This window comes from Oryctolagus cuniculus, chromosome 19 (assembly GCF_051225735.1).
Source record: "Oryctolagus cuniculus isolate XC-2025 breed Fujian yellow rabbit chromosome 19, ASM5122573v1, whole genome shotgun sequence".
Classification (NCBI taxonomy): domain Eukaryota; kingdom Metazoa; phylum Chordata; class Mammalia; order Lagomorpha; family Leporidae; genus Oryctolagus; species Oryctolagus cuniculus.
Window position 1 is genome coordinate 47,956,235 of NC_142885.1, and position 26,934 is coordinate 47,983,168.

At 46.7% G+C, this 26,934-nt stretch overlaps 1 long non-coding RNA gene across 3 annotated transcripts in view; it reads left to right on the forward strand.

Annotated features, from left to right (window-relative positions):
- The first annotated feature begins 5,787 nt into the window (after nt 1–5,787).
- The window catches only part of LOC149120575 (uncharacterized), a 49,372-nt gene continuing 28,225 nt past the window's right edge, over nt 5,788–26,934 (forward strand). Inside the window, exons 1-2 of one of the 3 annotated variants that reach the window (XR_016226307.1) lie at nt 5,788–6,658; nt 8,529–11,227. This is a non-coding gene — a long non-coding RNA (uncharacterized LOC149120575). Of the gene's footprint in view, nt 6,659–8,528; nt 11,228–26,934 lie in introns of those variants that run through there. The other 2 variants (XR_016226308.1, XR_016226306.1) reach the window with 2 other exon arrangements.

Sequence of the window (26,934 nt, forward strand, 5' to 3'; positions counted from 1 at the left end):
CAAGGCCCGCCCCTAAGGCCCGCCCCCAAGGCCCCACCTCCTGAAGACAGCTGCCAGGGATGAAGTTTCAGCAGAGGAGCTTGGGGATGGCAGCCAGTGAGGACCCAGGGCTGCTCAGGTGTCTGCTTTTCATGAGAGAAGCCCCAGCTCCCGCGTTTTCAGGCACACCCTCCAGATTTTTTAAATCTTGACCAAAAAAACGCATGTTTTATTTTAAACGTCTTTTTTTAAAACAAAAAAGATTATTTATTTATTTGAAAGGCAGAGTTACAGAGAGGTGGAGGCAGAGAGGGAGAGAGAGAGAGAGAGAGAGAGAGAGAGAAAGTCTTGCATCTGCTGGTTCACTCCTCAGTTGGCCACAATGGCCAGACCTGGGCCATTCTGAAGCCAGGAACCAGGAGCTTCTTCAGGATCTCCCATGTGGGTGCAGGGGCCCAAGTGCTTGGACCATCTTCTACTGCTCCCTCAGGCCACGGCAGAGAGCTGGATCGGAAGTGGAGCAGCTGGGACTCGAACCGGCACCCATATGGGATGCCAGCACTGCAGGTGGTGGCTTTACCGGCTCTGCCACAGTGCCAGCCCCCTTTTATTTTTATTTCACTGCTGTCACCAACATCTGCAGGTTGGATTCAGCCTGTGGGTTGCTGGTTTTTGATCATGGCTGCACGTTTCTATTTTAGTGTTTGTCGTAATTGATTTTGCTTCACCATGAGTGCCGTTCTCCTCCTTAGCCCTTGGAGGGTAATGGCTGGGTCAGACCCATGACCTTGTCCCCCAGACCCACAACCCTGTCCCCCATGACTGTGCCAATGCCTCCCAGACCGCGGAAGCGTCATAGCCTTAGGTGAATGAATGAGCTGCATGTTGCAAGCAAGGGTGCTGCCTTCAGAGGGGTCAGAAGGCGCCAGAAGATTCCAGGAGCCATTACCTGTTGGCTGAATGGCAGCCAGTGCATCTGCAGGAAGCAGGGCACTGTGTCCTGTCGCTGGCCCCCTGAGACCTCCTGATTTAAATTCCACCTCATCCTTTGTGCGCTCCTCCTGGGAGCAGGGACCAAGGGGAGGATGTAGGCCATCAGGCTTCCCTTACCCTGAGCCTGGCCCCAGGCACAGGGCCAGGCAGAAATGGGGCTCTGGGAACCTGGGGAAGAAGCCAGAATTTTAATAAGTGTAATAAAAATAGGTAGTCAGTCCCACCACGGTGGGAGGGTTGGTGGCCCAGGCACTGATCCACCAGGAAGGCTGGACTCTGAGGGGCATGGCCAGGAAGTGGCAGATGCCCAGAGGCATGGCCTCAGGAGGGTGAGGTGGCTGGAGCTGCTCAGGTTGAGGGCAAGGTAAGTGCCCTTTTCCTGGTGTGGCCAGCAGAGGGCAGCACAGCCCCAGAGGAGTGAGTTGTTTAGGGAACCAAGCAGAGAAATGGAAACCCTGTGATGGGGGAGAAGCAAGGCTCCTGGGGTCTCTAATACACAGGGGCAAGGGCTTACTGGACAGTCCAGCTCCCATGTCTCCTCCAAGTGGAGGGAGACAGGCTCTGAGGCTGTCTAGGGACAGCTCATGAGGTGGTGACCATTAGGCTGCACTGCCTGTGATGGATCCAGGCCCCACTTCCTCCTGCACCATTGCGGGTGCTCCAGGCAACATCTTTGGGCCCCTCACTCCTATTTTAGAGATGAGATAAAGGAGGCCCAGAGATTTGTCACACAGCTGCAAGGGGAGCCGGGCCCAGGGCCACATGGTGCAGTGAGCATGTCTGTACCCACCCGTCCTCCCTAGAGGGGGAGCCTTATAATGGGACTTGCTCCTTCCTGGTTGTTCTTACATTCCTAGAATCTGCAGGGGTGGGGGCAACTGTACCCCCTCCAGCAAGTGAGACACTGTGTGGGGCCCAGGTGTGGATCCTTGTGCTTTTGCGCAAGTTCTCTATCTTCCTCAAGTCTCAGTTACCCTGATTTCAAAGTGGAATACTACTGACACCTATCACAGAGGGGGTTGTGAGGGATTAAAGCCAGGGTGGGGAATGTCTGGGCCACAGGCCATATGAGGCCCCCCAAAATCATGTGGCATGGCCCTGCCAAGGTGCACTCAGGTAGGACTCGACATCTGATACAGCTACAGCAGGCTAATTTTTAAGCTGGTATTTTTTTTAAAAGATTTATTTATTTATTTGAAAGGTGGAGTTATAGAGAGGCAGAGGCAGAGAGAGAGAGAGAGAAAGAGAGACAGAGAGAGGTCTTCCATCTGCTTGTTCACTCCCTAGATGGCCACAATGGTCAGAACTGAACCAACCAGAAGCCAGGAGCCTGGAGTGTCCTCTGAGTTTCCCACTTGGGTGCAGGGTAAGCTGGTAATTTTGTATGGCCTCTGAGTGATATTCTAAATATCCAAATGGCCCTTGCAGAAGAAAGATTCCCCGCCCTTGGTTTAACATGCTTAAGCCTCGTGCGTGGGTGCCAGTTGACTCTGGGGATGATGACTGTAATAGAACAGGTAATATCACGGCAGCTCCAGGACACTCACGGTGTGCAGTGGCTTTTTGGTATTATGGTGAAAAGGCTTGCAGTGCATGTGACAGGGGAAGGGCACGAGGCAGGTCAGAAACAGAGGGAAAGGGGGATCTGGGAGGGGACATGTAGACCAAAGCACTTAGGGACACAGAGAAAGAGAGAGAGTAGAGGGAGAGAGGGAGGGAGGTGGCTAAGTCTGCTGTTGATGTCTGTCCAGGACAGGCACATCCACCTCTTCTGCCCACCGTGTGTCCCCCAAAGGGCTGACAAGGCCCAGTAGAGCTCTCAGCCACACAGACAGATGGCCAGTTAGAGCCCAGGTCACACTGGGGCAGGATACACGTCCCCCACAGTGACCAGGAGAGCAAAGTCCTAGGAATCTACAGTGTTCTGTTTTGATGAATCCTGTTCAGAAAGGCAGGCTACAGGGTCTCAGTCAGGAGCAGGATGACGAAGGGTCAGGGGGCCTAGGGGATGTGGCAGGGAGGAAGCCAGGCAGTGGTGGGTGGGGGGTGGTCCAGGGAGAGTTCTGGACTGTGAATGCTGGGGCTGGTGCACAGGAGAGTGGTGGGCTGCTGCCATCTTGGACTCAGGCACCGGACACCATAGCTGGCCCTCAGAGCAAGGAGACCTGGCTGGGCAACCTCACCCAGACCCCAAGCCGCAGCCCTGGCCCTGTTCCCTTCATCTCCATGTCTCTGCAGCCTAGGGAGCCCTTGCTGGGCTGCAGAGCTTCCTGGGAGTCCGCCGCCTGCTCGTCTCCTCCTCCTGAGTCACCTCTTCTGTTGATTTGCTTTCCTTGCCTTGGAGCTTGACACCATCCAGGAAGAACTAGCACTGTAGGTTCTCAGCTTTACAGGAAATCAAACACACACTTGAGGAGTCTTCCACACCAGCCTTTTGAGAGCTCACCCACTTTTTTTTAATTTATTTGAGAGACAGAGAAGGAAACAGAGCTCTCATTCAGAGGTTCACACGCCAAATACATACAATGGCCAGGCCTGGGCTGAAGCTCTCCCACCAGATGTCAGGGAATTAATGACTTGAACCATCACTGCTGCCTTCCAGGGTGTGCAGCAGCAGGAAGCTGGAGTCAGGAGCCGGCATTGGGAACTGAAGCCAGGCACTGCAATACGGGGTGGGGGTGTTTTAAGCAGAGTCTAATGGCCAGGTCCAGCACCCATCCCTGTGTCTGCCTTTGTCCCTGTGTTGTGACTGACCATACCTCTGTTATAGCTGTCATTGCCATTCTCCTGAAATTCTGCCTTCTGCAACTATATTAAAGAATGACTCCTGAGGCTGGCACTGTGGTGTAGTGGGTTAAAGCCCTGGCCTGCAGTGCCTGCATCCTATAAAGGCACCGCTTCGAGTCCTGGCTTCTCCTCTTCCAATCCAGCTCTCTGCTATGGCCTGGGAAAGCAGCAGAAGATGGCCCAAGTCCTTGGGCCCCTGCACCTATGGGGGAGACCTGGAAGAAGCTCCTTGCTCTTGCCTTCAAATGGGCTCAGCTCCAGCCATTGCTGCCACTTGGGGAGTGAACCAAGGAATAGAAGACCCCCCTCTCTATCTCTCTCTGTAAGTCTGTCTTTCAAATGAATAAAATAAATCTTTGAAGAAAAGAAAAAAAATGGCTCCAGCCCAGTTCACTCTGCACACCCCCACCTTCTGCAGAGCACCTATGCAGAGCAGACACTCACCCCTGCTCTTTTGTTCAACGCAGACCTTCCAGACACCCAAAGGCCAAGCCTGGAGTGGGGGGCCAGAGCCTGCAGCAATCCTAACACGGAGACACACTAAGAAGCAGCCATTCTCAAAGACTTCTAGGGGCCAGCACTGTGACATACTGGGTAAAGCTACCACCTGCAGAGCCTGCAGCCCCTATGGATGCTGGTTCGATTCCCAGCTGCTCCACTTCTGATCCAGTTTCCTGCTGATGACCTGGGAAAGCAACAGAAGATGGCCCAAGTCCTGTGGTCCCTGCAACCATGTGGGAGACCTGGAAGAAGCTCCTGGCTCTCAGCTTTGGCCTGGCCCAGCCCTGGCCATTGCAGCCATTTCAAAATTGAACCAGTGGGTGCAATATTTCTCTCTCTCTTTCTCTCACTTTCTCTGCCTCTCCGTCTCCTTCTCTGTAATTCTGACTTTCAAATAAATAAATGTTAAAAAAAAGAAAAAATAAGACTTCTAAAGGGGCAGGGCCATCCTAGCCAGGAAATTATTCCCTTAAAGGAAAGTTCAGAATGACCAAATATATGTGTTTCAAGATTTGTACACAATCCAAAACTAACCTGAGAGGCTTGCTGGGTTTATGGTGTCTCGTTCATCTGTCTGTGGGCTCCCAACCACACCACACCACTGAGCTGTGGGGTTTTAAAGGTTAAGCCTCTGCATTCTCCCCCCCCCCCCCCCCGGTTCCTGGCAGCAGAGGGTGAAATGACCTCATTCATCAGAAGGCCTAGGGGCAAGTTCTGAGACAAAAGGAGATTTGCAAAGTGAAGGCTTCGACTGCCAAGTTTAAATGGAAATGGACAGACACACTCAGAGGATCTAATAGGAACAGTGGTAATTCAGAGGCCGAAAAGGCATCTTGGGGGCACACGGAACCCAGCTGGTGAAGCTCACAGACCCAGGACCAGAAATCTGTTAAGGAAGGAGGACGCCACTGCACTGGCCTGAAATCCAGGCTCCCCCAAACCAGGGAACACACAATATTCCGGTTCCCCAGCATTGCAGGTTTTACAGTTTGCGAAACCCAATAAGACACCCCACAGTCCACGTGGTTGTGTCTATTCTAAGTCCAATGGCTTCTCACTCTCTTGCTGTTCCCATGAGCCACACAGTGTCTTTGTGTGCATTTCCTAATGGACAGGTACACAGCCCAACCGCCCATAACAGACGCAGGGACTTCAGGCAGACAGGGAGCCACCTTCAGGAATTTGAGTTAAAACGTTCTGCCTGCCAAGCAGGGCTCCTCTTGGGAGAAGCCATTCTGGACCCCCAGGGTCTGGCCACCTCGGCCCTTGGTGCACAACCTGGGATGGCTCCAGAGTCAGCAGCTGTCTCACCCCTGGGTGTGGGGGAGGCAGGGCCAGGGTAGGGACCAGAGAGCCCTGGAGCCTCCAACCTGCACCTGCCCAGTGAGTGACAACCTGCTGCTGGTCTTCCAATCCCATAACTGTCTTTTGACTGGCATTGAGTGAAAGTTCAGTAAGCAGACCTCGGCGATTACTCTCTCTTTTTCTTTCTTTCTTTTTTTTTTTTTTGATATGCTGAAGCTGTAGGTGGTGGTCCCCTTTCTCCAACTGACAGCCCAGCCCTGAGGATTCTTTCCAACTTTTGGGGGTCAATAAAGGAGGAGGGCGGTTCAACTACAGAAAAGAACACCTGAGGACTGTGGGACCCCCCCCCCCCCACTCCAAGAGATCTGACTTGGGGGAAGAACCATGAGTGCACCTCGCACAGCTGCCACCAGGAGCTGCAGGATTCACACCCGGTCCAGCTCCTGGACGCGCCACTAGAGGGCGCGCTGTGGCCGCCCCGCCCTGTCCGTTTCAGCTGGAGCGGCCCCGCAGCCTCAGCCCGTTCACCTCCGCCCTGCCCACCTCTGGCGGCGCAGTCCCCACTCCCAGGGCAGCGTCTCCTCAGCCATCCAGCCCCGGACACCCGCCTGGCGTGGGCCACGCCCACTCCGGCTCGGCCCGCCTCCTTCGGGTCCCCTCCGGCTGCCTCAGATTGGGCCGTCCCGTCCACCAAGCCGCCAGGCCCCGCCCAGCAGGCAGCCTCGGGCGGAGCGCCCCGCCCAGTCGGGGGGACCCGGGCCACGCCCACTCCGCCCGCCGCGCGCCTCTCCGGTGGGGCCGCCTGGTCCCGCCCCTGTTGTTCGCTCTGGCAGCATCAGGCGGCTTTCTCAGTTCTTCGCGGGCTGCGGACACCTGAGCTTTGACGTTTGAGTGGCGGAGACCGGCGCGGGGCACTCTCATGCAGATGGCCGAGGACCCTCGAGGGCTCGTCAGGCGCGCCCTGGCGCCCCCGCCGCCCGGAGTCCGGAGACCTGGAGGCGCCGCCACGTCGTCCCGCGCTCACCAGCCGGCGGCTGCAGCCACGTCGCGGGGTCCCGAGGAGATGAGCCGGCTCACGGAGAGCACCTACCGGGTGAGGCTGGGGGCTGCGGCACAAGGCGGGGATGAGGGTCGGGGGCGTCGCTGGGAGGCCTCGGGACCCCGAGAGGCGCCAGGGCTGGGGTCGCCCGGACACCCCCGCGCCGTCCCTTTGGAGCCCGCGGCGGAGTCCACTCTTGGGGAAGGTCCTGCCCGCTGGTCCCCGCGGTCCCTCCTGGCTCTGGGGCGCCCGGGGCGAGCCGCACTCCGCTCCCCCACCCACCCCGCGCCATAGTTGCGGGAGTCCGAGGAGGCGAGGACCATGTTGGCCCGGCCGCCGGGGTTTGGCCCTCTGAGTCCCAAGGGCCCAGCTCAGGTTTCCACCCAGGAAGCCAGGAAGGCGGGGCGAGTCTAGTGTGCCTGAAGACGCCCCCGGCCCTGGGGAGGGGGTGGAGGCTGGAGCGGCCCCCGTGGCCCTGAGCCGAGCCTCGAGTGTGTAGGTCGGAGATTCTGTGGGGTGCTTGGAGGTAGCGAGCACCCGAGGTTTTAATAAAATTGCCCGGAGTTGAAAGAATGCGTTGATGGTTGGTCTCTGAACGTGCGTGTGTTAGAATATTTTTCCAGACGCAGGCATAGGGTTAGCGGCTAGTTTAAGCACTTATAAATGAATTTCAGTTGAAATAAGAGATGTGTTTAATCATCTACTATTAATAGAATACAAAACAACTTTTATTTTAATTCAGCCTGGGCTTATTGAACCCGTGAGACTTGAAAGTTCTCGAAATTCATCCGGAGCCACAATTTAAGGCCCACCCGTTTGGTCCTTTTTATGGATATTTTTTCTACCCCTTCAGCTGAGTTTGTGAAGGCTGAGTGAGTTCCTGAAATCAGAGGGCTTTTTTGACTTTTACTGGATAAGAATAAAAAGACAGCATGAAAATGTTTTCATAATCTCTGTTAAAGTCCAAAAGATTTCCCTTCATCCAATATGAATTATACTTTCGAGGTAGATGGGGTAGACACTGTTGGCCATGTTTTGGGGACTATGGCCACAAGCTGTCCCTTATTTGCGTATTTCTTTAATGGAGGGCAGTCTTTAAAAATTTGAAGGATAAACCCTTATATTTGTATTGAGGTTGCTAATATTTAATCCTGAGGAAGTGGGGGCAGGAGGTGGGGCTGCTGCCCAAGTGTCTCAATAAAATAGTCTCACTCCCACTAGGCTCAGAGTTGGGGAGCAGTGTCTGTCTTTAAGGAAGACCTGTAATTGGGGAGTGCAGATTTTTGCACATTTGAGGTGGGGTTCAAGTCTCCTGTGGAGTAGGGGAGCACCCCTGAACCCAGAGCGCTCCCCTCCACTGCCTCCTGGCACCCAGCATGTTTACCTTCCTCATGGGAGCTGAGGTCAGTTGGAGAGGGACAGTCATACTCAGCCAGCGCTCACCTTTGCTCCTTCCCCACCTCTTCCTGACTTTTGCTTTTGGTGATGACTCCTTGCAGGAGCTGTACTTGAGGCACAAATGCCAGCCGCTTTGTCCTGTCACATTACTCAGAGAACGAGGACAGGAGGCAGACAGTGTAGGCTTCATCATCTTGGTCATTCATATTTGTCAGCATTGCCGGTCTTTATAAATGGCTTTTGTGCTTTGAAAGATTGTACTGCACTGAAGATCTGTGCCTTAGTGCCTGGCGCTCCCAGGTGTTTGGAGGCATGCTGAAAGCTAAGTGTTAGCTGGGTTTAATCACCGTTTCCTCATTGATGTTTTGGGTCACATTTTTGTGTGTGTGGAGGTGCTGTGAAAGAAGTGAAGGCTGCTAGCCCTTGCCTGAGCTGTGATGGAAGTGTGTGATACAGGCTCACAGGTCTGTTTGGAAGCCTGAAAAGCCTTTCTTTTCTTTCTTTCTTTCTTTTTTTTTTTTGACAGGCAGAGTGGACAGTGAGAGAGAGAGAGAAAGGTCTTCCTTTTTCCATTGGTTCACCCTCCAATGGTTGCTACGGCCGGTGCACTGCAGCCAGCGCACTGTGCTGATCCAAAGCCAGGAGCCAGGTGCTTCTCCTGATCTCCCATGCGGGTGCAGGACCCAAGGACTAGGGCCATCCTCCACTGCACTCCCGGGCCACAGCAGAGAGCTGGACAGGAAGAGGAGCGACCGGACAGAATCCAGTGCTCCGACAGGGACTAGAACCTGGTGTGCCGGTGCTGCAGGCAGAGGATTAGCCTATTGAGCCATGGCGCTGGCCTGAAAAACCTTTCACCACCACCTCATTGGGTTCTTCCCTGCCTATCCCCCACCTGCAGTGATCAAAACTGGAAGCAATTCATGGTTAATACGGCAAAAATCCACCGGCAGTGTGGGTGCATGGAGCTGTCTCAAAAAGGAACTTCCTTCATGTTACCTAGCAATCGACAGTGTTTTACTACTAGAAACACAACCTTAGCAGGTGCGGTTACAAAAGCCCCCTACAAGTGAGATTTTATGACTTGCCAGAATGCGTTTTAGATTTTTTTTAAAATACTCAAATTTCTCCAGCTTTGGAATAAAGGACTAAATTCTTTAGAGAAAAAGGAGGGCTCATAAAGGAGTGTGACCCTTTGCTGTCAGTCTGAGGTATCCTTAAACATACATAGTTGCTGAGTTTTATCAGATGCATACTTTACAGATGATTCATGGGGAGCCATGCTCACTCCCAGGAGGATGTGTTTTACTACTTGACATAGAAATAGCATGGTGATAGGCCCCAATATGTCAAGTAATGTTATCGTTGATAGGTAGAGTTCAGGAGAAGGTCCCTCCCCTTTGCTACACTGTAGTCTATAGTATGCCAATAATTTGCCTTCAAAAGCTTGCTCGTATTTTTTGCATGGTTTTCTGATGAGTACATGCTTTAGTGGTAGAGGAAGAAGTTCAAAAAACTCCTTAATTCAGGGTAGCCACAGCCTTCCTAGAAGTTCGAACTGTTAAAGTTTGAGGAAGTTGAGCAAGAATGGGTGTGGTGTCATCACTGGGATGCCCTAGCTACATTAATCTTGCAGAACAGTGAGTGAAAGGCAAAAGGACACAGGTCTCTGAATGTCACCATCTCAAGGAGGTCCTAACAATGCTTATCTAAAATCCCAGACAACTCCCTCTGTCTTCCCAGCCCCAAAGTGGACTCCACCAGAGGGAGAGTTTTGTTCTGTTGTATTCCAAGCACCCAGATCAGTAGTGGGCCTGTGTATTCACTGCACGAATACAATTTATTTAGTTAGTTTCCTGTGCTGAGTTCTGGGCTCCTTCCCTTGACTCTTTGCAAAGAGTTCCCTTTCATTCTAAGTGGACATCAGCACTGGGGGTGGATCTGTATTTTGTTTGCTTGCTTGTCATTCTTAGATTGAGAAACAGGCCTTGGGTCTGTGAGTGCCCAGCTTTCACATGCCACTCAACACACCAGTCCTCCAGAATAATTTGCTTTCGAGGGGCCAGCCCATGCAGAAACCATGCTTGTATACCTTTTCATTACTGGGACAGTTAAGATGTCACTGAAGTGTTTTTTTTTTTGTCATTCTGTCAATTTATCATCATTGGGATGATTTAAATGACCCTTTTAATAAGAAAATTAAGCGCAATTGTTTTTTCTGTCAGGTAAAGCGAGCAGTCTGGGCATGGGTATTAGGTTTGTTCCATGGTTTTATCCTTTCTCAACTTGGGTATAATGGGAGATGTGTAGGATTAAGTCTGGTGTGGCTGGTTCCTGAGTGGACAGTGATGACAGGTATAGCAAGTAACACTTTTAAGAGCTCTTAGTTATGTTTATCACTGTAGCCATATGCAGCTTGGTATCTTCATCTTTTTTCTGAATGCTGCTACTTCAGCTGTGCTGAAGATAAGATGGGGTTTGCAGAGGCCCAGGCAGCTTGCCCTTGGCTCCATGAGGGCTAAAAAGGGTGGGCGCCAGTGAGAATGAGGTACCAGGCCTCAGCAAGAACGGTCGTCAGATACAGGATATTAAACTGAACAGCCCAGTACTTTACTTTTAGTCTGATAAATGAAGATATATAAAGCCAAACGATGGGCTGCTTTTCCTCTCATAAACATTTCTTTCTTGACTGGAAAGGGGTTTTGGAATCTTAAAAACATTGTGGGGAAGCCTGGGAAACTGGGACCACTTGGACAGGTGACACTGTTCACGAGTTTCAGGTGCTTTTGAGTTTATATTTGTGACGTTATTTCAGTATTTGGCATTCTTTTTTTTTTGGCCTTATACAGACTGTCAAGGGGAACCTAATGTGCATGGAATTGCAACAAATTGAATTTTTATTTTCTTTAGCATCCCACACAGCTATTTATTCTGCAGTTAAGAAGTAAATGTTATAAAAACTGCACAAACATTATCTGTTGACACATGGAAATACACTTGTATTTTAAAACCCTGTGGATCTATAGTATACATAAGGAATGTTTAAGTATATAGAGCTAAATTGTCACAAAGTGAATACACCTGTGTAAATGCACCCAGACCAAGAGGTGAACCGTAACCAGCCCCCAAGGTCCCTCATGCCACCTTCCATCCACTACACCTGTTCCAAGGGTGGCTACTCTCTCAACTCCTAGATTTGTCTACTTTTTTTTAAAATAAATTTGAAATAATATACAAGTTACTTTTGAAGATTTATTTATTTGAAAGGCAGAGTTGAGAGAGAGACAAGACAGAAATCTTCTAACCTGGTTAACTCCCCAGATGGTTGCAACAGCTAGGGCTGATTCAGGCCAAAGCCAGGAGCTAGGAGCTCCATCCAGGTCTCCCTTATGAGTGGCAGGGGCACAAGCACTTGGGCCGTCTTGCACTGCTTTGCCAGGCACATTAGCAGGGAGCTGGATCAGAAGTAGAGCAGCTGGGACTCAACAGTGCTCATACGGGATGCTCGTGTTGCAGGTGGCAGCTTAACCCCCTGTGCTACAGTGCCAGCCCGTTGTTTGTCTTTCACCCAGGGTGCTTGTCAGATGCACCTCTGGTGATGGAGCAGTCGTAGTTCATTCATTCTTGTTGCTCTGTAGGTCATGTTCTACTGTGTGACTACATCACAGTCGAGCCACTTGTTGGCCACTTGAATTACTGCTCCAGAAGGCTGTGAATAGTGCCCTGTGAGCATTCTAGTATGCATGTGGATGAGCATGGGCTCCCATTTTTCCTGGGCATATACATAGGAGTGGATTTGCTGGATATGGGTGCTTTAGTTAGGAACTCCCTGGCAGTTTTCCAAAGTGGTTGCACCAGCTGGCATTCCTACCAGCGGCCTACAGAGAGTTCTGGTTGCTCCAGACTTTGCCAGCAGCTATTATTTTCCATACATGTGTGCAAATAAAAATTTAAGTTAGAGCCAAAACAAAACTGCCCTGGGCCTGTTGGTGATAGACTGTTTCTCTTTTGGATACCCGCAGCCTTGGTGGGGCCTGCCTGGAGATCTTTCATTTTTCAACTCAGAAGACAGAGCCAGGATCTAGCGGCTGTGGCTCTGCATGTGGAGTTGTGTACTCTCTAGAGTAAAGCATAAACTTTAGGTTATTAGACTGTCAAACTAGCCGGGCTCAGCACATCAAAGAGTTTTGGTATGAAGGGACGTTGAGGGCATAGCTAAGCCTATTTAAGCAGTTACAAGTGAACTGAATTTTCTTCTTAATTGATTATTAATAACTTTGCCTGTCTTTTTATGTAACTTTTCTTGAAAATGTACCTACTATACTGTTAAAGGCACAACAGGCTAGTTTTAAACAAGACTGTCAGTGAGTTACAGTTTAATCAAAACTAGAATTTTCTTTTTTTAAAAAAAGATTTATTTACTTTTATTTGAAAGTCAGAGTTACACCACAGAGAGGAGAGGCAGAGAGAGAGAGAGGTCTTCCATCCGATGGTTCACTCCCCAATTGATCACATCCGCCAGAGCTGCACCGATCAGAAGCCAGGAGTCAGGAGCTTCTTCTGGGTCTCCCACATGGGTACAGGGGCCCAAGGAGTTGGGCCATCTGCTGCTGCTTTCCTGGGGCATAGCAGAGAGCTGGATAGGAAGAGGAGCAGTCAGGACTTGAACCGGTGCCCATATGGGATGCTCACACTTCAGGCCAGGGTGTTAACCCGCTGCATCACAGCACCAGCCCCCAAACTAGAATTTTCTGAAAAATTTGTTCTTTTTCCACCCAGTTAGATTATAACTGAACATGATTGTGAAAAAGTCCCCAGAATTAACCTTCCAGCCTCTCCCACAGTCATTCATAGGTTGTTACACATATTTAATCTTGGAGGTTTTTTAAAACCTTTTCTCTGGGACTGGCACTGTGGTTTTGAGGGTAAAGCCTCCATCTGTGGAGCTGACATCCCATATGGGCTCCAGTTCGAGTCCCAGCTGCTCTACTTCTGATCCAGCTCCCTGCGAATGTGCATGGGAAAGCAGTAAAGGATGGCCAAGTCCTTGGGCCCATGTACTCGTGTGGGGGACCTGGAAGAAGCTCCTGATTTTGGATCAGCCCAGCTCTGGCCAATACAACCATTTGGAGAGTAAACCAGCCTTTCAAATACATAAATGTTTTTAAAAAACACTTTTTTCTCTAATACTGTAGTATTTCCCAAATCTCGATGAAAAGGTACACTGGAAATAATACCCAGCGTCCCACCACCCAGAGATAACACGCTCATTGCTGTACCCTGTGTCAGTCTCTATTCTGTACTTCCTCATTCTGTGACACCACGGCACTCTGTTCTCCATCAAGATTTGTGTGGATAGATCCTTGCCAGTTCTTTGCTGTGAAGTGGGTATCATTGCAGGTAAATGCTTTGCCCAAACCCATGATGTTTTTCCTTAAGCAAAATACCTAGATGGAGGCTGCAGATCAAAGGGTTGGCACGTTTTATTTTTCTAATTTATTTATTAGAGAAAGAGCGAGCTGCTGGTTTACCCCCCGGATGACTGCTGTAGCTAGGGCTGGACCAGAGCAGGAGGTAGTTCAGTCCAGGTCTCCCACGTGGTGACAGGAACCCAGCTGCTTGAGCTGTCCCAGGGTCTTCATTAGCAGTAGGCTGGAGTCAGTGGCCATGGAGCAAGCCCAGGCTCTCCCATCAGGGAAACGGGCACCTTAACCACTAGGCTAAATGTCTGCTCCTAGTAGGTACATTTTAAATCACAGTTATTCCACATTGCAAAATTCCGCCCGCCCCCCAGAATACAATACAGCTCTAGAGTTTTTTGCACCAAAATAAATTCTACTTTTTGATTACACTTTCTATGAACTTTTTGAATCATCAACAGGTGCACCAAATGATACTATGGTCTGAGCTATATAAGAGCAGCCTTCCTCCAAACTCTGATCAGTTAAGTAGATCTTGTAAAACCACCTCTTTTTATGCCCCGTGGGAGATGTGGGTGTGTGCACACATATATATATTCTTTCTCTGTCCCTCTCTCTCTGGATTTTGGCCAGCACACTACTGGGCTTGATTTTCTCCATGAACTTAGAATAAGGACAGCACTGTGGCCTTTCAGACCCAAGTGCTTCTCTCCTTATTTTTCCCAGCCTTGATTTTATGTTTAACACTTTCCTGACCCTGAGTCTCTTCCAGGTTTATCGCTGTTTTAATGCCTGAATATTCTGATTGTTAACAGCTTCCTCAAACTTTTGTGATAAAGGTGAGGCCTCTGGGAATGAGATAAAATGTTTCTCTTTCAAAAAATCAAAAATAAATGGAAGCCTTAGCAGAATGTGTGGAGTAAAATACATGAATATGGCTCCACTTGGAGGTCTGGGCTGAGCCATGTGCACAGCCTCCTGGAGCTGGGTGCAGTGGCACCGAGATGAGTTTTGTTGCCTGAACTGTTTGTTTATTTGGTGCTTTGGAGGCTAAAACAGTTCCTGAGCAGCAGCAAGGATAGTATCAAGCTGGCTGTGGTTATGTGCCAGGCAGGAGGGAGAGGGGGACTGCCTGCTCTCCACCTTTTAGATTGTTTACTGTTTTTCTTTTATGTGAATGGGCTACTTTTATAATGTTTTACCTGGAAGAAGTAGAAATGATGTATGTAATTTCCATTTCATTGGGTAAAAAAGTTTTAACTACTCTAAAATTTGCCTTTTTGTACTTCTGTGTTGTAAATTAGCCTTTGAGAGGTAAACCTTACACTTTCTTTTTTTAGATTTATTTATTTATGTGAAGTCAGAGTTACACAGAGAGAGGAGAGGCATAGAGAGAGAAGGAGATCTTCCATCTGGTTCACTCCCCCATCCGCCGCAATGGTCATTACACCAATCCGAAGCCAGGAGCTTCCTCTGTGTCTCCCAAGCGGGGTCAGGGGCCCAAGGACTTGGAATATCCTCCACTGCTTTCCCAGGACACAACAGAGAGCTGGGTAGGAAGTAGAGCAACCAGGATTCTAACCAACACCCATATGGGATGCCAGCACCGCAGGCGGCGGCTTCACTCGCTTTGCCACAGCGCTGGCCCCTACAGTTTCTTAATTCTCAAGTCTGAGAGTACATTTTTAACATTTACTAACCCAAGACTACAAATGCAACAGGAAATTAGCTCAATAAAATTGAAAACACTTGAATTCCAATGTGTGACACTCTTTTAACCCATCTTAGGCCTGACATTGCAAGCAGCTGATCCTTTTCAATGTGCAGCTGTGTCCTTGAAGAAGACAAAAGAAGTACTAAGAGCCTGTCAGAATTCAAGGGGAAGTTCAGCTGATTAGAACACATTGCCTAGAATAAACATGCAAAGGATTGGGTGGAGGTCAGAGTAGGTCTTGGATGGAAAATCCAACTACCAGCCACCACTGAAGTGCAGGACAACCAGATGCTGTGTTGGAGGAGAGGAGACTGGTGCAGGAGACAGCCATGTCACCTTTATATGCCTGTCAAATGCAGGTGCCTGAGGCTTGAGTTAATAGACTGATCAATCCATTTTCCCCATGAAACTAAATGGGGCAGGCGTTGTACAGTGTAGGACTAAGCTGCCACATTGAGTGCCTGGGATGGAGTCCTGCCAGCAGTTGATGGCTCAGGTCCTTGAGTCCCTGCCACCCATGAGGCAGATCTAAAGAGAAGGTTCCTGACTCGGCCTGGCCCATCTCTGAGGAGTGAGCCAGCAGATAGATTCTTTTTCTCTCTCTGTTCTGCCTTTCCAATAACTAAAAAATAACTTTAAAAATAAAACTCCAGTGACAAATAAGAAAACTTACAATGATGATTCCTTATACTGGAGTGCTATGATTTTTCTCCTAAACTTTGATGGTTTTCATTGGCCACATGATGTGTTTACCACTACAGGTGGGCTTTGTCTTTGAGCAGTTTGAGGAGTAGAACGTCAGCTGTTTCTGACAGCTCAGTGTATTTCTAAGTGTAACATGCTTTACCTATGCAAGACCTGTTCTTGTTAGAAACTCAGTCCAGCTTCTGTGTTGTTTGAGAAGACTTCCTGCTAACCAACCCATCCTTTGCCTCAGCCCAGATTGGCATGTGTCCTGCTAGTGTCATGTCACTCCAGATTGGTGTGGGTTCCTGCTAGTGTCATGTCATCCCAGATTGGCATGTGTGCTTGCTAGTGTCATGTCACTCCAGATTGGCATGTGTGCCTGCTAGTGTCATGTCACCCAGATTGGCATGTGTGCCTGCTAGTGTAATGTCACCCAGATTGGTGTGTGTGCCTGCTAGTGTGTTTCTCCACTTGACGTTGGGCACTGGTTTCCTCCTCTGCTAATAGTCCAGTGAGAACCCCTGTCTCCTGAGGTGCTGCAACTTGAAATCTCCAAGGACAGTTTTTTGGCCCATAGTAGGTGCTGCAGTGTGGGGAGCAATTCGGACTAGACTAAGTTACTGGAATTAAGACTTATTCTATGCATCTGCTCTCCCACAATATGGCGCTGGGAGAGAAGAAAACAGCTTTTACACAGCTGCCTCCAGTTCAACCAATAAACTGTAGGACTTGCTCCTGATTGGAGAGCAGCGTACTCGGCGTGTGGGCAGCCGAGTTAGGATTGGCGGAGGAGGACTATAAAGGAGGAGAGAGACGGCATGCACCAGGAACATCTAAGGGGAACATCTGAGGGAACACCTGTGCAGCCCCCGAGAGAGCCGGCCGGCGGTGTGCCGCTCCCCTGCGGAAGTGGGGAATGCGGCCAGGGGGAACTGCCCTTCCACGGAGGTGGAAGGGATAGTAGCCAACCCGGGAAGAACCAGCAGCAAACCCGGGGAGGGCCGAGCAGACGAAAGAACAGCGCAGGGTCCTGTGTCGTTCCTCCACGAAGAGGGGGAGCGACACTGCAGTAGTGTTAGCTGGGAGTTGGATTGGCATGTGTTTACTGGACCATAAACCACACACGGACATTGATTTTCTTCTGTTGTGTTTACTGCTGTCCTCAGTATCTAGAAGAGTGACTGACACATAGGTAGGGCTCAATAAATATTTAATTGTGTTAAAATTACTGGCACATATTTTTCTTTCCCTCTATGAGCGGTATGCTCTATGAGAATTTTTAATCCCTCATCTTGGTGGTAACATTGTAAATACTGAGATACTTGTGGGGTGGATAACCAAAGATGTGTACTTATCACATACTTGTGACTCAAATCATCACCTCCCCTCAGCCAGCAGGATTGGGAAGCCCCTGTGAAAACAGGTGTCCTGACCCAAGCACCCGTGAGGTCGTTGCCAAGCTTACTGCTGGCATTCATGCTTTCTCCATCTGCTTTCTCAAGCAGCAAAGCTGTGCCAAGCACCATGGTCACTACTGAGAACCAGAATGAAGAAAAAACAAGTGGCCTGAGCCTCTCCAGACTTGATAGCTTGGGGATGCCCAAGCCAGTGTTGGAGGATCTCCAGCCTCCCTCCACCATGGCCCACCCTGGGGCACCGATTGTCTCTCTTGACCTTGTCCCAAAGGGCCCTTCCTTTGCCACTTCAGTTCTTGGGAGTTTCAACCTGGGAAGAGAGGAGAGAGAGGTCAGTGCATAGGCAGGTGGAGTTGGAGAAGAGTGTTGCAGGCAGTCTGTGAGATGTCTCTGGAAAGTGGGATACATGGGAGAAGTAGATGAGGGAGAAAAATTACATACATTCTTAGAAATTTTAACTTCTCTTGCTGGTACTTAACCTGGGAAATGTAAGTAAAGAACTTGGACTATTTTCAAATTATCTGAGGGGTTTTGAGCAATCTTTATCAGATGAGAAGGGCTGGGATTGTAACAGAATAGAATGGCCCATCTCAGGATGCAGTTGAGGGGCATTCTGTAGAATCACTTGCTGTATGAAGCTAGTGTACTTTGAGCAGGTTCCTGGAACTACTTAGGGCCATTTCTAAACAGATTCAACCTAGCAACTGGGCTGACCTTTCCTGTAAATCCATTGCTTGCTTTCTATCCTGGGACATGCCTTTTAACAACAATACCCAGACAGGCAAGAACACTTAACCGAACAGTACAGCGTGCTCCACAGCCTTCACAGTGTTTCTCTGTCAACAGCTGTTTAAAACCCACTGACTAATCAAGTACAGTTATGAGAACATACACCGCACAGATATACTATAGAACAGAGGTCACAGGGAGAAGATGGTGCCACCCATGCTGCATTTACTGCTGGATGGAGGGGGACAGATGCTGCCTCTGTGCACCTGGGTCTTGGGGTTTAGGGAAAGGACTGTGGGACCAGGCTGTTTGTATGCCCCATTGCAAATAGACTTATAAGCCTTATAGGACTGAAAGGTTTTGAGTTATTAAAGCTGACTAATATTTTAGGAGCATGGGTTCTGAGTTAAAAATTACTAAGTGACTAACGAGGCAAATTAAGGCGCAGGCTTTTTACAACTAAGAGCTGGAGTCCCAACTAAGTCTCTTCCTGTAGCTATTGAGTTCTCTGAAGCTGATGTCCATGACTCATGCACCTGTCACCACAGACAAGGCCCATGGTTGCTTCCACTTATGTAACAATAGCATTTGTGATGTACTCAGGTCTCTTTTTCCTCTTCAATGTGTAAGACTAAGTTTTTTTTTTTTTTAAATCTTGTCCCTCTTTTAGTCTCTACTCAGTCCTGCACAGGTTCCCATTTCCTATTGAAGAGTTACATATATATATATATATATATATATACACACACACATATATACATAATAATATATATGCATATATATGTATATTTAAATTAAGTGATAGAGGCAGAGAGAGAGCTCACATATGCTAGCTCACTCTCTAAATGTCGGGATCTCAATCCAGGCCTCCTGCATGGATGGCAGGCACCCAGTTACTGCCATTGGTGCTGGCTCCCATGGTGTGCCTTGGCAGCAAGCTGAAGTCAGGAGCCAGAGCTCAAAATTGAGTCTAGGCATTGCTTCTTGGCCTTTTGTCTAAGATCAAGTGTAGAACTGAGCCCAGGTACTCTTGACATGGGACACAGTTTAATTGGTAGCTTGTATTAAAGCTAAACAAATTTGATGCATTACATAAATTATGCAAATTTAGGAACACAGTGCTTGTCCCCACCCTACCCTCCCTGTCCAGGGAACAACCTGTCCAATGCACTTGCTTGTCTGACTCTAGGCAGCAGCCATGGGGACTGATCAGCCCAAGGATGCTGGTCAGGTATCTGCCATTCAGTACCCCTGATCACAGACAGATTGGCAGAGCACTGGCACCATGCAGGAGTGGCTGGGTATCGTCCCGGAAGACTAGAGAGCTCCACACTTCCCTAAGCTTCTGATCAGCTGGATTAGGAGTGACAACGTCTTTGGAGCACACAGGATTGCAGTGAGCACAGGGCAGCAGTGCCAGACCTGGGGTAAGGCCACTGCCCCCAATTCTTTATGGCAGCATGGCCTCTCCTGCTGAAGTTGTGTTTCCTGGGAAGAAGGGGGTGGGTGATAGGTGGGTGACACTTGTGCAGTAGGCTTTGGGACAAAGTAGACGATGTCCATGGCAGTGGCTTCATTGTCAGCTGGCAGTGGCATTGGCAGCAGCGGTACCATAGGCTTGGAGAACACGGGAACGATTGGATGCGTTTATCCTCATGGGACAGAGAGATGCCCCAGACCTACTTTCATTGAGCCGAGATCCTGGGGCTTCATAGCAGCATTCTCCCTTCAAATCCACAGTTTTGGAGGCAGCGGGGGTGGGCAGTGGCTCAGCTGTGGGTAAGCCAAGAAGCGGGTGTCTGCTTCCACTCCCCTCTCCCGGAGGACACGGATGTGAAACTGTACCCAGAGTTGATGCTAAGGTCAGCTGCCTGGTAATCATCCAGTTCAGGAGACTGCACCCCTTCCTTCTCAATCCCAGCTGGGCCTTCCTCCTGGACAGGAGCAACTGGTGAGCAGATGTGGCTGACTCAGTATTGGCATTTTTGTGTCCTTGGTGATTTCTTTCTCAATGTATGGCAATTTTCGTTGTATTGCACTTTGACTTCTTTGCTTAAATGGATTCCTAAACATTTGATTTTGGTGGTTATTGTCAGTGGGATTTTTGTTGATTACTGTGTCAGTGAATTCATAATTAATCTATAAAAAAACTGCTGCATAAACAGTATGTTTATTTGTAACCTGTAACTTTAATTAGTTATTTCAAAAGTTCAAGCAGTGTTTTTGATGGGTGTTTTAGTTTTTCCTGGTACACTATCCTATAACTTGCAAGCATTTGTAATTTGACATTCTCTTTTCTAATCTTGGTGGACTTTCTTTCTTTTCCCTAATTGCTCTTCTGAAAATTTACAGTATTGTGTCCAGTAAGACTGGTAAAAGGGGACATCCTGTGTTGTTACATGTGTGACAAAAATGCTTTTACCTTTTCTCCATTCAGCATGACATCGGCTGTTGTTTTGTCATACATAGCTTTCATGATGTTGATGCATGTTCCTTCTATATCTGTTTTTTGGAGGTTTTTTTTTTATCATGAAAGAATGTTGAATCTTTTCATTAGAGTTGTTTGTACCTAATGAGATGATAATGTATTTTTTTTTAAAAGATTTATTTCATTTATTTGCAAGAGTTAGAATGATAGAAACAGAGTGAGAGAGCGAGAGAGTGAGAAATTGAGAGAGAGAGAAAGAGACAGAGAGGTCTCCCATTTGCTAGTACACTCCCCAGATGACCTAATGCCCAAACTGAGCCAATATGAAGTCAGGACCTTGGACATTTTTCTGGGTCTCCCATGTGGTTGCACCCAACAGTGGAAATACTGTTTCTAGTTTTTAAAGTCTAGTGGAAAGTCTGTTTCTAGTTTTTAAAGAAAACTCCACACAGTTTTCTATGGTGGCATCACTAATTTACATTGACAACAGTGCATAAGTGTTCCCCTTGTCCACAACCTCATTAGCATTTGTTATTCTCTGTGCTTTCTGTTTTAGCCATTAGGGGTGAGGTGATGGCTCATCCTGGTTTTGATTTACATTGATGGCTAGTGATGTTGATCATTTTCATATATGTTGACAATTTGTATTTCTTCCTTTGACAACTAGTGAAGTCATTTTTTTCCATTTCTCAATTGGATTGGTTGGTCTTTCTGTTGTTGAGTTTTTTAAGTTGCTGATATATTCAGGATATTAGTTGGATATTTGTCAGATAAGTGGTTTGCAAACATTTTTCCCACTCTATTGGATGTCTCTTCATTCTAGTGATTGTTTCCTTTTGCATTCCTTTACGTTTAACAAAGGAAGAATAGAAGAGCTAGATTCCCATACTTTCCTTCACTTAGCTTGCTAAGTCTCTGCAAAATTTCAGTTAGGCTTTGAGAAAATAAATTTTTACGAGGGAAGGTCTTCTTATCTTCTTAGCAAGAATGGAATACCAGGTTTATTTCAGAGTAACTAGTTTTCCCCTCCCTCATTCCAGAATCAAGAGGGACTTTTTCTCCAATATTCACTATGAGAACATGTTAGAACCCCAAAAGATAAAAATTCACACCAAAGTGGCACCCCACCCATGTCCACACCGAGTGTTTAGGAGTTTATCAATTACAGGGTGCATTTTACTACACTGAATTACTGGTTCCCACTGAGAATTCTGAGTTTGTCGGCACGGTGGGATGATGGTATTCTTCAACAGGAAGCACTGGAAGCAAGTTTCAGTCATCATGTCCACTTTATTAATGACCAAACACACATTTTAAAGGGCAGGAAGAGGGGGCATAGCTAATTCAGGGCTATCCTGATTCTATAGGATAGAGCTGATATTGGCTCCACTGTGCTTTTCCAATCAGCTTGAAGGTCACTTAGCTAGGGTAGCTTTCCAGGTGGGCCTGGGCCACACCTGGGAACAGTTTACCTGATTGGCCCTTCAACAGAAGGCAGGGGTGGAGGAAATGTGCCTGGGGCTCCTGTCAGCTGCCAGCAGTCAGGATAAACCCCTGCGTGGTCAGTCTCCCAGCCAGGTACAGGAACACCTATGCTACAGAGAAGAAAATATTTAATCTTAAAAGTATTGGAAGATAAACATATTTTTCAGTTGAAGAGGATACAGCATTTAACAAAAGTGGCATGAACCTGATGGTTAAGCAAATATTCCAAAAATGAATGAAGAAAAGTTGCATGAAGAGTGACATTTCCCACAGGCAGTAAGAATAAACTTTAATTGGAAAATTTATCAAAAAGTCAAAAACAGTTTTCCAGAAATTGATGATCATGTAAGTATATTTTGTGGCAGAAGATTCTTAGGATGATGAGAAGAAAACACTAATGAAGGAAAAGAAACACAACATTAGAAAGTAGGCCTTGCATGAGGCTCAGGATATCTAAGGAAAAATTGTAGAGAAAATATATAATAGCCAGCCCATGTACTGGAACAAACATTGAGTAGCAAAGGGTTGAAGAAGTTTTTCAAAGGGGGAGACAGGACGTGGGAGCATCCATTCTAAGAGCATGCCACTGGATAGCTATGCACTCCCACTTTTATTTAGAGGATACTAACCAGTCGACAAACCAGCAGGCCTGTAGGCAAGGTTATACATCAACTTAAGGATTTGGGAAAAGTTCGGTCTGGTGGTCTAACATAGGGATTAGAGCTGTGTTGCAAATCTTCAGAGACAAGACCATTTAGGTGTTCCTGCAAATATACAGATTCCCCAGAATATTCTAGGTACCAATTAATGTCCTTTAGCCCCCTGCTGCTCCTGCTGCTGCATTCCTTTGGGGCATGTGTGCCCTTCCCAGCCTGTTTTGGCATGAGCAGAAACTGCTGCCATGCCTCTATTTTCAGAGGGATTTATGCAGCATATATACATCCCCCCTTTTATTTTATGCATATATTTTAAGTTTAGAACACTAGATCAGATATGCATGAGATGAAACTTGGACTAGACAAAATAGGCCGGCGCCGTGGCTCAATAGGCTAATCCTCCGCCTTGCGGCGCCGGCACACCGGGTTCTAGTCCCAGTCAGGGCGCCAGATTCTGTCCTGGTTGCCCCTCTTCCAGGCCAGCTCTCTGCTATGGCCCAGGACTGCAGTGGAGGATGGCCCACGTGCTTGGGCCCTGTACCCGCATGGGAGACCAGGAGAAGCACCTGGCTCCTGGCTTCGGAACAGCACGATGCGCCAGCTGCAGGGTGCTGGCTGTGGCGGCCATTGGAGGGTGAACCAATGGCAAAAGGAAGACCTTTCTCTCTGTCTCTCTCTCTCTCACTGTCCACTCTGCCTGTAAAAAAAAAAAAAAAAGAAACTTGGACTAGACAAACACAGGATGAGGATCATAATAACAAGTACCACAAAGAGCAGCCAATGCAGCCAGGATCCCAATTGACACCATTCAGGTTTAAAATTTAAACGAGAAATTTCATTTTTGATATATCAATTTCCTCTTGAATTAAATTAGAATTATTTAACAAGTTGAAACAACCTAGAAATTGTTGATAGCCAGTGCTAAGTTTAAGTAGTAAATAATCGATAGCAGCACAATTTGTAAAACACCTTCACGAATTTGACTTTGAATTAATAAAAGATAAGGCAGCAGTGATGGCATTAGCAGTTTTTTTCTTAAGTACAGGTAAGCTCCTCTAGGAAAATGGGCAAGAACAATTCCAAAAACAGGAAAACAACACAGGATTTTCTATAGGTGTCTTAACCTCAGGAGTAATAGTCATTAAGCAATAAGAGTCAAAAAAGAGGGGAAAACATAACATGATGATTCACAAGACCAAAGTAGAACTGTATGTAAGTTGAGCAAAAATAGTAGTAAGTGAAGTCTCAGGAGTCTCTATACTGTGTTTATGATCCAGGCGTTGTTGTGCAGAAGCAATCAGCAATCAGTGACTTCATATCTCCCCAGGTGGTCGATTCATCTTGGGGGACTTGCAATGAAGTGGCTTTGCTTTCTGATTCTTCCAAGGAGGGTGAAAGAGTGGCACTGGTTCTTTGTCTTCTTCTTTAGCAGTAAAGCAGAAATTGGATGCTGTGACTGCTGGTGGCAACTCATGGTGTTATGCAGGAAAGACACAGTGGGCTGGAATCCACACAAGACCTGTAAGAGGAACAGAAACAAACCCTCTTCCCCACGTGATGAGTGGTTTAGGGCTTTTTCAATTAAGTTAGGGCTCTCCTTGTAATAACTAACAGCTGTGGTTCTTCATGAGCTGGATGGAAATGCTTTTGTGCTGGGGTTTCACAGTCTAGAGAGGTAGAATTCAATTTTGAAAAATAAATTAAATAATTAAGAGTAAATAAGAATTGCCATTGTCTGATTAATCTCCCCAGGGGTGTGAGCCCCTTTTCTTTCATTTCATTTTGAAGAAGGATTTTAAGCCTATGATAGGCTTATTCAAAAATGGCTTAACCTGTAGGATTTTGGTGAATGTTGTGAGTAAGTTTACTCAGAGTGGAAGACAGTGGGACCCCTCTAAGGGGACCTGTTACACTGGTACATACTTACGCCTTCCCTCCATCAACCACTAACCCCTTTGTGGGAATGAAATGATGTCATAAAGCAGCTGTCAAACACTAGGCTACTTCCCTTAACATCATACAGAGTTCTGGAATACATTGACTCAGCCACAGCCTTGCACATTTTCCCATGAATGTATAATCTTTCCCTTATGTTGGACAGTGAATCATGCAGTTTACAATGCCTACCAGTTTAGCAAAGGGTCACTTATTCAGCCACTCCTCGATTCTACTGTGAAACAGGTCTTTGTATGTGCAACTCTGTTAAGATCTAGCAATAACTTCAGGGCAGAAGCTGGCTCTCTCCTTTATAACTTCCTTTCCTGCTGAGGCCTTAACTCCCCTACCTCCCAGCTTCCCTCCCAGATACAAGTGGACAGTAAGATGGGTACTGATAGCTGGGTAATAACCAGTCAGAACTAGGTCATTCACTCATCGTGTAGAAAGAACTTGCCTTCTGATCTTATATCCTCTATTGGTGAAGGGTCTCGTTTAGGAAAAAAGGTGTTAAACAACTCTGGTTTTTAATTTTTTTTGTATTTATTATTATGCGAAATAAAAGTTGGGAATTCCAAAAAAAATGCAGAAGAGGTATAGGTGGGCCCATTATCTGTCTTTAATTCTGTAAGTTGTCCATTTTTTTTCCTTTGGAGAAATAAGTTTGTCCAATTTTTCCTTTGGAGAAATAGTTTCTTTATAGCAAAGATAAACGAAAAATTCTATATATATATTATTTTTGCCACATTACAAATTTAAACACAGGTAACAAATCTTACATTATGGTTAGTGCTTTACTTACTTGCAAAAGTAAAATCAATGTAAATGATTTATACCATCCTCCTTCTCCAAAATGTATTTTTATAAACATATATCCAGACCTAATTCATTAAAAAAATTGGACACAACAACATAGTGAGTAGATTCTTAAGCGTGGTTGCCCAAATGTAACCTGAATGGCTATCAATGACAACATTTAAATAACAAAAGGATTTATTAAAGGACTGTGAGTTACATCCATTTGCAAAAGCTCCTTGGCATGACAGCCTCAAGGGTTGACAGCAGCAAAAGGAAAATAATGAGTGGTTTGAGCACATTGGGAAAAGCTAGATATAATAGCAGGAGCATCAGGAAGAGGAATTTTAAACTGTTTAAGGAGAGATTTAGCTATTGATGAAAAAATTCATGACTCTGAAGATCAGTAAATAGGGTACCAATATGTAAAGCTCATGTGCATATCTGTTGCCTTCTGAAAGAAACCTGGTAAATAGGTGTGACTGTGAAAATGAGCAACATACAAAGGAAGTTGTCATTGGCATAGAAGAGTCTGTAAAGTAAAAAAAAAAAGTAAATTAAGATCAATGACAGAGGAGAAATTATAATTACCATGGTACTTTGTATCACATGGAAGAAGATTTATTAGAGTCAAAGACCTCCAGCCTGAATGGCATGGAAGGGGCTATAAGAGAAGCAAAACCCAAAAGACTCTATGGCACTGGGATTCTTTTTAAGTACAGTTTCTTAACTATAATTTTAAAGGAAAAAACTTGACAATCAGTTTGGCATTCAGTTACCAAGCAGGGACAAAAGCCATCCAAAGACCTGATATACACTTATCTGACTTTCTCATGATAAAGCAAAAAACCATCACACGTGTGGGACACCTAATTTGCTTTCATAATAAACTGTGAGCTCAGTTGTTCACCACTCGCTTGCTAGTCTCATAGTAAGTTTGTGAAATTCCAAAGACTGGGCAGCCAGGCACTTATGACTTTGTTAAGGATAACTTTTTGGGGAAAGGAATCATTTTACACCCCAAATTCCACTATCTATTAATCCATCTGACTCCTCACAGCAAGATTAATTTGAGCATGCAACAAATGAAACAGTAAATTAGTAACATGTTGAGAATTGCTAATAAGATTAAAAGATTAATCTTTAAACCATTGAAAGGCCAAAATATCTGTTGCCAGTTCACTCCATTGAGCTGTGTGTGTGTATAGGTGTAGGTGTGTGTGTGTGTGTGTGTGGCAAGGTACACTTTTTTATCCAAAGAGAATTTTGTTGTTAAGTAATCACTCCTCTTGTAGAAGATCCATCTGAAAAAATAGTAAGAGCTTGTGCTATCATCATGTTTATAATCACAGAATGGAAGGAAAATGGCAATATTGTAAGAAGAGCTCTTAGGAAAATTATAAGAGCGATCTCTTACATAATCAATAAAGGCAATTTGATAAGTAAGTTGAAATTGTTCAGGTTCCTGTTCAGAAAAAGGCAAGTAAATATTTATCAAATCAAGCCCAATTAAGGTAAGAGACCAATGAAGTCCTTTAGGAATTAAATCTGCAACAGCCTGTGAGTAAGGATAGATATGAAAGGAAGAGGTATCAGGTAAACTAAGCCATTCAACAATGTAAATATTTTCAGAAACCTTACAAGCAATACTCCAGTGGGGTTAATAAG